The sequence below is a fragment of the Typopeltis vanoorti genome, chromosome 6 (assembly GCF_054136105.1).
Source record: "Typopeltis vanoorti isolate ZY-2024b chromosome 6, IOZ_Tvanoo_1.0, whole genome shotgun sequence".
Taxonomy (NCBI): domain Eukaryota; kingdom Metazoa; phylum Arthropoda; class Arachnida; order Uropygi; family Thelyphonidae; genus Typopeltis; species Typopeltis vanoorti.
In genome coordinates, this window is record NC_143554.1 from 77,145,433 (window position 1) to 77,158,349 (window position 12,917).

Genomic DNA, 12,917 nt, shown 5'->3' on the forward strand with positions numbered 1-12,917 from the left:
CGCGCGCGTGCTCTGCTTCCTAGAATCCCGTGAACTTGCTCCCTACGACACCATCGCGAAAAAAGACATAAATCTGTCCGCTTCCAGTGGCCGCCAATCACCTTGCCCTTGCGCATGCGAAAGTCACCTACACCAATGCGCATGCCATCCGCACGTGTTGAACATCCGCAAAACGGGGCGCGACCTACACGTGAACGGTTACTTCGTCCCGAGGAATCGGGAGAAAAAGACACACGTGGAATTCGGACGTTAAGAGGGGGGGGGGGGGAGTGCCGTCATCTCGGGTTGTCTCCTTCGTAAACCAAGATATTTCTTTCGCATAACGGATAGCTTTGCACGAGCGCGAGGTAAGTGGCTGATTAGTGAAGATTTTATTATTATTATTATTATTCTTTTGGAAGAGTGCAATTTTTACTATCTGCAATAATTTTACTGTAATTAAGCGTAATTTTAGTTAAGAAATAATATATAATTAATAAATTATAAATAAATAAATAATAACGTATTAGAAAACAAAATATGGCGGATCGAAATGTTGAGAAATATATTCAGAAAGCAAACAAAAAAAAAAAAAATGCTTTTATTATTTCAACTTTCAGTTGCTAGAGTAATTAAAATCCTCAGGTTTCATCTGGTGACTGTTGGCTACAATAATTGCTTGGTTCTGCAATTCAAAGGGAAATGCTTACAACAGGCAGTTTTTCCCAAAATATGAATATGTTAAGGATATTTTAAGGATATAATTTTTTGAATGGTACACATCTAGCTATTCTCGCGCATGTGTGTGTGTGTGTGTGTGTGTGTATTTAATAAAAATGAATAAATAACAAACAAAGAAAAATGAATATATTCAGTAGGAATCTAAGATATCTTTGAAAATCCAATCTTCGTTAAAATTCAGACTCTATGTACTTTTAAGAAATTGCATATTTAGGCAATAAAATTATATGTTTTAAATATAATATTAGATTAAACTTTATAGGTACTTAAATTTTAAGAAAAATTTAATAATTATTAAAATTATAATTTGTTTAAGGATATTTACTAATACACATTTTTTCTTTTTTTGTAATATAGTTTTTTAACTATAAATGCAAACCAGAGTTTGTATATGAACGAGCGAATCGACCGTGAGATGCGGTGATTAAAACCCTTGCAGAGTAATGGATGGCAATGTTGTAGCCAATGAAGTTCTAACTGAGGCTCGGCTATTGCTGTTACCCTCCTGCCATGATCAGAGCTTTAATAGCTCAATAACACTTTATCCCTACACTGTCCTCTACAGATAACGGTGAAGATGAAAAGCATTCTTGCTTCTCCCCTTTAAACCAGTCCTTATAAGTTTATATATATATATAATGTGACAGAATGAAAAATTATTACTGGGAATTACTCGATACCTAAGCACAGAAACAAGCTTTTCGATACATTCTTGATTATTTTTCCATTAATGCAAGAATGAATATATTTATATATTCATTTCTGCATGACTCAGGAAATAGAAAGAAAACGTATAGTATTTCATATCCTGCTTCGCCTTGACTCCGGCTGGTGTGCAGAGACATTAATATTTAAGGAGACAACCTAGGTTATTTCATTAGCTAGTGATACGCTAAAAGAAAGGTGTTCCCATCTAATACAACTTTTCATTTCATGCGATCCGACAAGAATTGAATACTAATCTTAGCCTGGCTTCAAAACTTTCAGTATATTTACGGTGAACCACCGCTGATATTAAATTACATTTGTCTGTTTAAAAAAAGAAATGTTTTATTACCATCTCATCGTGTGTGGTTCTATTGCCAGACGTGTTTTTTGCTGTTTGAACAAGGAAGAACAATAAGAATATTACAGCACTCCTTGAAAAGCACAGTCTCTAAAAATAGTGACACCGTAGGCTGTGATTTTGTAAGCGAGACACAAATGAGGTGAAATAAAACAACAAATGATCCAAGAGTTTCATGCAAAATATCAGTATTGTTTATCATTGTTAAAGATAAGGCTATAACAACAATTGTATAGTGCATCGTTTTGCCATTGTTAAAAATATGGCTATAACAACAATTGTATACTGCATCGTTTAACCATTGTTGACTTTACACTTAATTAAGTAAAGATAAACTATGATTTTAATGGCAGTTTCCATTTAAGGGATTCTTTTATTTATTGAATATGTGTTGTTGGAATATAGGTTGCAAAAGGGCAGTTCGTCATCATTGAAACACGTGCAAAGATTCGTGCAAACAAAATTCTTCATTCTGTACAACATTCTTCAGGGACTCATGTTTCGTAATATTTGGAATCTTTTCTTTTGTATCAAAAAGTTTTAATTAAACGTATATATGGAGATTGATGATTAGATAAGAACTCAGTCGGTTATGAGACTAATTATGAGAGAGAGAGAGAGAGAGAACTATGACTTTCTCTTTCTCTCTCTCTCTCTCTCTCTCTCTCTTAGAAAAATTAAACTGCGAACTCCAATTTCATTTTCGCTTAACCTTCGAAGACTAAGCTTCATACAAGATAGGATTAATTTTATGGTCTGAATTCGTGTCACTAAGAGATAGTTCCCCCGTCTTGATTACCATCTGTTTGGTGAGGCATATCGCTCAATTAACATAAGCACATGGGCGAGAAGATACGAGGTAATTTCATTATGGTGCTAACTCTTATCACCAGACTAGGATTCCTCAAGTATAAGTTTTCTTGAGAATAATTTGTTCGGTAGAAAATGGGATTAACAGGATAACTTTTCTAAATTAACTCTGATATTCTCCACAAGAACATCGGCTTTAACTTTAAGATAGTGTCAGTGATTGTACGTATTTTCTTATGTGTGTGTGTGTGTTTAAGAAAATTAAAAGGAGTGCAACGAGAATGGATGTCTATCGAGTGAAAGTAATTATCCGTGAAATATCCACACACGTTTTCATAACATACGTCAATATTTGGTGTTTTCATTCTCTCTATCTTTCTCTTTTCTCTTCTCTCTTTCTACTGCCTGTAATAAATCGATTGATCCAGATATATTTACGACAAAAATGTCTTTCAAACCATAATTTTCTTCGGTGTGTTTATATTTGCTGACTTGCATCCTTTTAACGTCTTCAAGCCCGTATCTTTCCAACGTCATTTACCCGAACATCACTTAACTGGAAACACTCTCTACGCCGCTATAGTCAACGGCAGGGTTACCATGTGGCTGAAGTTGACTCGTGTTCCACAGATGCCGAAAAGCTGAGAGTAGCTGATCGAAACATAACTCAGTTTCTAAAAGATGAGGGCAAACATATTTGCAGAATAAACGTTCTAAGAATAGGATGAATTTTTTTTTCACCTAATATTCCCAAAAAAGGGGGGGGGGAAGTTAATCGAAAAACCCAAGTATTCTAGGAAGCTTTTTTTTTATGAAAAACTGCTGAAATTAGCGAAAGACCTTCTGATTTATTATACGCAAAGATGTTCATGAAAATAAAATCTGAGGTTAGTCAGAAATAATGTTTTTCAGATTTTTTTGAAGTCTTTGTGAATAATTTCCGGATAAATCATTAAAATTATGACAAAATTATTTATTGTTATTTAGTGATAGTCCGCATTTATTCATACTACCCGAAATGACTTATTGAGTGAGAAATTAATACAATAGAGTATAACACAGATGAAGTTAATCGGGGAAAAAAAATCGCAATTTTCTAGCTCAATACCAGGCAGTTCTTGATTGGTAGTTAAGAAGAAGGTTCTGAAAATTACTTTTCGAACCTCCTATTACAATCCTCTTATAAAAATCGAATCATCAACTGCCTGCACGAAGCAATTTTAAGGTTTCAAACTCTTGATTAATAGGAATTATTAAAATGATGGTGGTGCCCGACTAGCGCAAAGTTCCTAAGAATTATTTGTTATTTTATTTTTAACAAGCTGGGTGAGTGTAATTCTAGAAGTTTTTTTTTCTTTTAGCAATAGTCATCGAGTATTATTAATATCCATTGATTTCATTTTTTTTTCCATTAAGAGCACAGTATCTGAATACGTTTGGTAGATAATGAGAAATTTAAGAGGTGTACAAGAGAATTTAAAGATAGGGTATATACACGCATTCCTTAGCAGCCTTCTTAATGATCTTTTTTCAACAGAGAGAGAGAGAGAGAGAGAGAGAGAGAATACTGAAAGAGTTCAAAATCGATAGTGAAACGAGGAAAAAAGGACTTTCTCATTTTTCCGAGGGCCTTAAAAGCTTTAGTTAGCCAACAATGGAGATCTTTTATTACATTTTCGGAGTTATGATTCGCAAATTGGTAGCTTAGAAAATTAAGGCAATTATTCTTTTATAAAAGTGTCTTTAAAGGAAAAGAACTTCAGAACTCCTTTCTGAAAATAGATGTTAAGAAGTCCTTTCGATGCCTAAAATATAAATATAGTGCTTTATTATGTTTTTTCATTTAACTGTTTCTGCAATTTTGATCCTCTTAGACTTCTGTTTTTAGCCTTCTTGAACCTCAATCTGGAAAGATTTTACAATATCGTAAGTTACATTGTCCCAAAATGTAGTTTACGAATCCTCAGTCTGTCAATAGCACAGTCGGTATTTTCACACACTGGACAGTAAAGCAGATCATAGAATGGTTTCGCAATTTTAAATTTCAATTCCGAATTAATGTGACTGATAATCAGATTTACAAAAGTATTCATCGAAACAAATATGTGATGATATCTGAAGGAAAGATTAGAGATTATTCTATTTTTTTCCCACGGACCGGATAGGACTTGTAGTTTGTCTGAGCGAACTACAAAATTAACTACAAAATAATTATCAAATTTCTGAGTAGAATATCACCGGTCTTATTGGTCAAGTACTGGCTAAGTAGTTGGTAATACAGAATAATTTGAAATTTTTAGATGTCTTATGAACGTTTTCTTCTTCTTCGAAAAAAAAAAAAAAACTTTTGTGTAATTCGTACGCTAGCAAGGCGTTTTTGCCGGCAATCTTTTCTCTCTACAAATTTCCGGAACGGAAGTTATCCTGAATCGATCGTCCAAGAACCGGACATCCATCGATACCTGAAGAGGTGATAGTGAATGTTGCCATAACAACAGGAGCAACATCCATAATGCTCGTAGACAATCTCATAAAGCACAAATTTTTTTGAGGATGCCCTTTGGTAAGCATTAGCCACAACTTTACAATATCATTCCCCCCAAAAAAGAGGGTGTCAGAGAAACAGACAAACGCCCATGACGTGTCTCTCATCGAACTTTGCTCTTCAGTGTTTGACAACAGCACTGGAGTCCGACACCAGAAAAATGTGCGGGACCATTTCATCATTTCTGTGGTAGTTCTATAAATGATGAAATGGTATGAATTTCGAAACACGTGCTCCCAGTGATTGCATGCAATATTTATTATTTTATTGTATTCTATGCTTTTTTTTTTTTTTTTTTTTTTTTTTTTTCTGTCCTCGCGGTTAGCCTAGTGGCTTTGCGCTTCGCAACCATATGCCTGGGGAAGGAGTGTCCCAGGTTCGATTCCCGTCAATGACGTGAGGAACTTGAGGATCTTCCTCAGCCACAGCCAAGTTAGCCGGTCTTGGGCGCGGGCAGTAGGGTTTATCTGGCGTTTTTCATCCCGTAAGCAGGCAAACCGTCCCCGTGAACATACGCCTCTACAGCCAAAAAGATATTCCTCCCAGCGGCAGACTATGCGACAGGTCGGTTGGGAGTGCACTAACAAGTAGTCGCATCTAAGTAACACGCGGACCCTGCAGAGGAAGCGGGAATAACGCGTAGTGGAAGAAGAAGAATTCTATGCTTTTTTTTTCAAGTATAGTATTAAGATATGCTGAGTTTATTGATTAGCACTTATATGTTTATATTTATATTTAAGAAAACCGTGTCAGACAGAGGTAGAAACTCGCATATTATTATTATCACCCACACCAGCTGTGAGTGATATTGATAATATGCGTTGATATCAGTGCACAACAGACAGTCTAATTCCTCTGAAATGTATTTGCGATCTTTGATATGGCCCTTGAACTTCCAGTATCTTTCTACTAACAATCCAAGATAACTAGTCTAGTAAACTTCTAGTGTAATTCCACCAATATAATATGATACTGGATATCTAATCACACCAATTCGCATGAGTTTACATTTAATGAACTGACGCCCATTTTCTTATGCCCACAATTCCAGCCTATGCAAATCATTCTGCAAGTACTGCATATCAGCAGCAGCATTCCTGATTACCCTACCAATACTGATATCATCAGGAAAAAACTGCATGTCGCCTGTCAAATCCTTCCCAATGTTATTAATGTACAGATTGAATAACAATGGACTAAGGACTCATTCCAGGGGATCCACCATCGGTCATCCTCTTATCCACGCTCTATGATCCAATACCATATTTTCCAATTTATGTAACAGTCTCCCATTATATATTCTCCCAAAACCCTTGGAAAAATTTAAAATTATGATGGTTTGAATTTTCCCCTTCAGTAAGTCAACGGTAACAACACGAACGTGTGCTGAAAAGTTGTGATAATCACAACTCAATTCCTTCATGGTGATTATCATGGTGATAAAAAAAGTTGTGATAATCACCATATAACTTACACATTATTCTACGTATTCCCCGCGAAGTGTTATACACGTGTTACTCTGCTGCATCATTTGCAATCCGCTGAGAAAAAAGTCTTCCCCTCGTTCCACAAACTAGTCCTTGGCTGCAGGTAGGACTTCATCATCTGTGGTAAATGTTGTTCTTTTCAAGTTTCTTTAAATTTGGGAATAGAAAATAGTCAAATTGAACGAGGTCTGGCGAATAGGATGAGCGAGAAAGACATTGAAAGCGCAAGTTGTGTATTGTCTGTTGGGTTTCATGAGCAGTGTGAGCAGGTGCATTGTCCTGCAAAAGCAACACGCCTCTACTCAGCTTCCCGCGGCGTTTTTCCTTCAGTAGCTAATTCAATTTCTTCAGGGCTAGTGAATAAACTGCTGCTGCTGTAACAGTTTCACCTTTTTTTAAGGTACTTGGTAAGGATTACACCATCCATATCTCAAAAGACATTGACAAGAACCTTCCCAGAAGACTTTTGAATTCAGAGCTTCTTTGGCCTTAGAGAACCTTGGTGTCTCCGCTCCATTCACTGTTGTTTGGTCTCTGAGTCATAGTGATGAAGCCATGTTTCATCAACAGTCACAATACGATCCAAACATTTGCACATGATTTCTCAAAATGACCCAAAATCCCTTGAGATGACAGCACACGTTCTCTCTTTTAGTCGGCATTCAAACACTTTGGGCCCACTTCGCGAAGTGCTTCTGCATGTACAGAATGTTGGTGGATAACAACCCTAACTCATTCCCTGGATATCCCCCAGAGTCTTTGCAATGTTTTTAGCTGGTATTCATCTATCATCAAGGATCATTGCATGCGCTGCATCGATGTTTTTCAGGTGTGATCGTTGGAGAAGCTCTTCTTGACCTGGGGGCATATCTGTTGTCTCAGTTTTAAACTTGACAGCCATCTGGCACTTGTTGGATATGCTGGAGCATAGTTCCCTAAAGTCGCACACGAAGTTTCGTGAATCTGAGTTGCGGACTTGCAGCACGAAAAACTTGATGACGGCCGCACCTCTGTGTCTTCGAATTTCTTCAAAGCCTCTGACATGTCTTCTTATATATCTTACAATAAAAAGAACAGATAACTACAATTTGACGAAACATGGGGGTTAAAGGGTTTTAAAATATGTTTTTTCTTGTGGTTATATCGGTTAATTTAAGGTCATTTTTGTTCTACTTGTTTATCAGAACTTTTCCGTCCCCCATTCTTATATTATATAATGTGAGCAAGTAGTTTAAACATTACCTTCCCTTAGTAAAGCTGTTCATTGCAAAGTAGTTTCTCTGTCAAACCATTTCTGCATGCGACAAACTGACTAACTTTTAAAAATTCTTCAACACCACTCCAGAGATACCGATTGGTCAATAGCTGAATACATCCGTCTGTGCAATGGAATTATCATACATTTTTAACCCCTTTTGGAATCTTCCCTGTGCTATGGCTCAAATTACACAACCATTTCAGTTGAACACTATTTTAGCATCCGTGTTGATATCACATCACACCGTATTGCCGAATTCGCATTCGGTTTGTGCATCAGCTCTTGTACCTCCTCCTCCTCCTCCTCATGCACCTGAATTTCTTCATCCAGTGAAGAAATGACATCAAGTTCCGTGTTGTATAGATACCATGTCTTGAAGTAAAGATCTCATCTATATTCCTGTGAGGTTTGCTTGTTTTTTCTGAATGAAAAACCAATTTCTCAAAAGGAAAATCTTTTCACCTACTTTGGAAACTGAAGATCTAAACTGAAGGAAAATAGAGACACAAAAAGACAAGAACAAATCTCATAATGCTGGTAAATACGTAAAAGTAGAAATAACGCAATCGATAATCGGATTTTTCGTGCAATGCATGTTCTGAAGATTAAGAAGAGGGGGCGTGTCCGATAGGTAAAGAGGTCTCCTGTGTTCACGTGGAAGTATTGGAAGGCTCGTTTTAATGGGATTTTTTTTTTTAATTTCGAAAAAGGACTAAATTTTATCTTGAAAACATTCTAAGTTGGAAATCGATGCTGTTGATAATCTGCGCTGTTCAATACGCAGGATGGATGCTAGCACAGAGCACTTAGCCTTGTTTTCTTTTTTCGGGTTGGGACACATCCATTTACATCCCAGGTTTCGTCAAGGACCATTTGGAAGTACAAAAGTAAGATTTTATGCTTACCTGTTTTAATTCGAAAAAAGGAATGCATACTTTGGCTAGAAGAACACCAGTCTTATATTCAATACCTTCGGCCTGAACAGTCTGGACTTGGGGAGCAGGCTATCAACACTAGACATAGAGTTCATTGGAACAAGACAAGAGTTCTTCATAAAAGTTAGTTCCTCACTGAACGGCTTTATAAAGAAACATGTGAAAGCTTACTTGATTGCTTAACTTAAATAGATCTGATGGTCTACGTCTATCCCTTTTGTGGGAGACAGTACTTTATAATTATTCTCATTTGTCTTAACTTTATTTTGTTTATGTATATATTTATATGAGCTTTTAATAGTTAGGAAATTATTGACTTTATTTATTTATCTTACATCAGCTACTAAAGTGAAGCTTTTTAGAATTGTCTGTTACTGTTTAATTGCCGTTGTGATGCTATATTGACGATGCCTATGACATTTAGGCGAAAATTCTACGTTAATATAGAGTTTTTTACATGAAGTTTCCTTCTGCTACACTACATAAATCGTTTGATTTTTTTGTGTTATGTGTGCTGTGACGTTACGAAGTACGGTTATTTCCTTTATTAATTCTATTACCAGAGCAAAATTTCTACTAGAAGTTAATATGTTCTACACATTTCATTAAAAACCTTTGTGCACATGAACGTCACTCACGCAGCTTATTTGCAAAATACTTGGTCAAGTGCGTCGCCACGTGTTCTAAGCAGCTGTTTAAAAATGCTGCTGGTCAGCAATCGTCGATATTTGTTGATCACAATGGGATAAACAAACGACTTTTCGGAGTTCAAAGGACTTATTGTGGGGTCCTTGTCTGGCTGGAGCCACAATTTTAGAAACAGCGGAGATGACTGGTTTCTCAAAAGGCGAAATATCCCAGCTTGCCTTGAGAGTCTGTCAGGAACGCCGTCGTCTGAGAAGGCTTGTACGGAGACAAACAGAACTTCCTGCGTGCAGCAACTGAGCGAAGCATTTCACAGAGTCTGATCTCAACACACATCCCATCGAACTATGCGAAGGAAATTGAAGAGGATTGGTATTGACAGTCGCATGCCAATGCGAAAACGCCTGATTTTTTGCGAAGAACTGGAAAGTTTTTCTACAGCGGTGTCAAGAACACCGTGACTGGACACTGGAAGATCGCAAAAAAGTCATGTGGTCCGACGAGTTACGGTACACCTTGTTCTGTGCCGACTGTAGGCAGAGATTTTGATGGATTCCCCATGAAGCAAGGATCCCAGCTTGCCTTGTATACACAGCTGAAGGTTGTGGAAGCATGTTCTGTTGGCACAGAATGGATCCCCCTGATATTGCTGGAAGGGTCAGTTGGGTGTCCTCGAGGAATATCTGAACATTGTTTACCGATCAAGTCCATTCTGCAATGTTCACTTTTTATCCAGCAAATGACGGGTGTTTCATGGACTGCCCATCGCGAAAACATTGTTCCGCATTGGTTCAACGAGCATGACAGCGACTTTCAACATCTTCCCTGGACAGCACAAAGCTTGTACCAGAACTCCATTGTGAATATATGGGGTATGGTTGAAAAACAGTTCCGGGAACAAGTCCTCTTCCGTCAAATCTGAGCCAGTTAAGGGACTGTCTGGTAAACGCCTGGTTGTAGACGTAGATGCAATCCAAGACCTTGTGGAATTTGTGCCAAACCTCACATGTGCTCTAATTCGGGCTAAAAGAGGTCCAACACACGGTATTAAATAAGAGTTTCTAATTCAGGGGCGGGTATGTGTACTAAGAACTTTAATTTTCAGTTAAGTTTAAAAAAATAATCGCACCATAACAATCAAAAAAGTAATGTCCAGTGTGCAAAAAAATAAAAGATCAGTCATGATTCTGAATGAGAACAAGCTATGAGGCAAATTTTATTTCTGCTTAATATAATTAAGAACAAACAGGACCTGCATCCTTAAGTTCTTCGATCTCAAGCATAAGCAGAACGTGACTACTTTTTATCAAACGGTATTTTTTTGTGAATGAAATTACATTGATGAAATCTAGTGACGTCATCGTTTAAATTATGAAGGTACAGGAAAACTTCGCTTAACGCAAATTCGATATACGCGATAATCAGTTAGCGTGATTGAGTGAAATGATACTATTCCCGCTTTAAGCGAGAGATTAATCAGTTAATGCGATTTTTTTAAGTTACGCGAAACATTTTGTCGCCAATCTGCAGCGAGCCGAAAAGCTGAAAGTCATTAAGAGACATGAAAGTAGCGCTAGTAATGCAACGACTGTGCGAGACCTGGGATACAGCGAGTCTACAGTTCGGATTATATTAAATAAAAGCAATGAATACAAAGAACAAGGAAAAGTTGCTACTGCTTCTTTAAGCATGCAGATCACAAGAAATAGAAGCCATTTAATGATCAAGATGGAGCGTCTTCTATGACTCTGGATTGAGAATTATAACCAAAAAATAATACCTCTTAGTACAGTGAATATTCAGGCAAAAACTCTCAATATTTTTACCTCATCGAAAGAGACCAAATTTAAGAAGAATGTGAAAGCTTCGCTGCGAGTTTAGGATGGTTTAACCGTTTTAAAAATCGAACTGGACTGTATAACATAAGCATAACTGGGGAATCTGCTCGTGCTGATAAAGATTCTGCGGCCAAGTTTCGTGAAGAATTGCAAAGGAAAATTCAGGAGGGTGATTATGACGATCAGCAAATAATCAACGTCGACGAAATTGGTCTCTTTTGGAAGCGTATGCCAACAAAAACTTTCTCAGCTACAACTGAAGAATCTCAACCAGAATACAAAGTATCTAAAGATTGTTTTACGCTCTTATTAGGAAGCAATGCAGACTTTAAACTCCAGCCTATGTTAGTTCATCGTGCGCGAAATTCAAGATATAATATTTTGAACAAATCATCATAAATGGAAAAGAACTTGAATTTAATGAACTGGATAATAAAGATGCGAGAAACTTGCTCGATTCCCATTCAGAACAGAGTCTTCTTCAACTAGAAGAACAGCGTGCATATGAAGAAGACGATAAGGAGTGCGAACAAGAAGAGAATGTTACGACTAAGAAGCTAACTGTAAAAGAACTTGGGCTACTTTTCAGTCACATTGCGCATGCTAAGGAAATTTTGTTTGATATTGATCCTGATATGGAACGAAGCTTCGAAGTCCACCGAAATCTTGATACAGCGATCGCCAGCTATCGCAAATTGCATGACAAGATGAAAAAGTCAGCACGATTCAAACATCTTTACTTGTAAAAACGTAGCTCAATCAAATGTTTAGGCATTAAATAAAAATTTAAGCACTTGATTCTTATAAACTTTGATGATTTTATCCTCTAATATAGCTTATAATGTAATTTTATTCTCAAATTTACGCTAACTGATGGATGAATTATAATTATTCCTATTCTTTATTGTATTCACTTAACGCGATTTCGCTTAGCGCATTAATTGACGGATCAATTAATCACGTTAAGAGAGGTTTTCCTGTATTGCTATGAATGTAGCTAGGTGCTCAAAAATCTGGTTTGCTGAAAAGCAAAACATAATTTTGAGCACCGAGTTTCAGAATTCCGTGGAGAAATGCAGGATGCAACTTTGATTACGCTAAGCAGGAATGAAAGGCAGATCCTGTTAATTTGTGTCCCTTACAAAACTATTGATATGGTTCAGGATGACATACACTACCAAAAGATATAGGACACCTGCAGATATAAATAAAACTCGTAGTTATGGAAAGATCCAGTACTGGCCCTAATTCCGCGTTCTAACACATCCACAGATGTTTTGTAGTCGTTAAAGTCTGCATTCTGCGTTGGCCACTGAAAAGTTCAGATGTAATTTTCTTTCAAGCCACATGTTTACGATCATTTATTTGTGACATGGAATGTCATCGTATGGGAAATTGTAAGGGCCGCTAACTCGAAATTGGCACAATATGAGTCTTGGATAATTCGCTAGAATATCGATGTAGAATGGTAATCATCATGATTCCATGCACTACAACCAGTGGATTCATGAAAGATGAAACCAACCGCATCCCTCCAAAGTCGGATGGAACACCAAAACAATGTAAGGTGCAATTCTCCCCCCCCTTTCTCTCTCTCTCTCTCTCTCTCTCTT

The 12,917-nt window shown here is 37.1% G+C and overlaps 1 protein-coding gene across 2 annotated transcripts in view; it reads left to right on the forward strand.

Annotated features, from left to right (window-relative positions):
• Window positions 1-218: 218 nt before the first annotated feature.
• Window positions 219-12,917, forward strand: part of LOC150105594 (calcitonin gene-related peptide type 1 receptor-like) — a 128,798-nt gene continuing 116,099 nt past the window's right edge. For both annotated transcript variants that reach the window (XM_090394932.1, XM_090394934.1), the window contains exon 1: window positions 219-347. The gene's annotated coding sequence lies outside the window, so the exon portion shown is untranslated. The remainder of the gene's footprint in view (window positions 348-12,917) is intronic.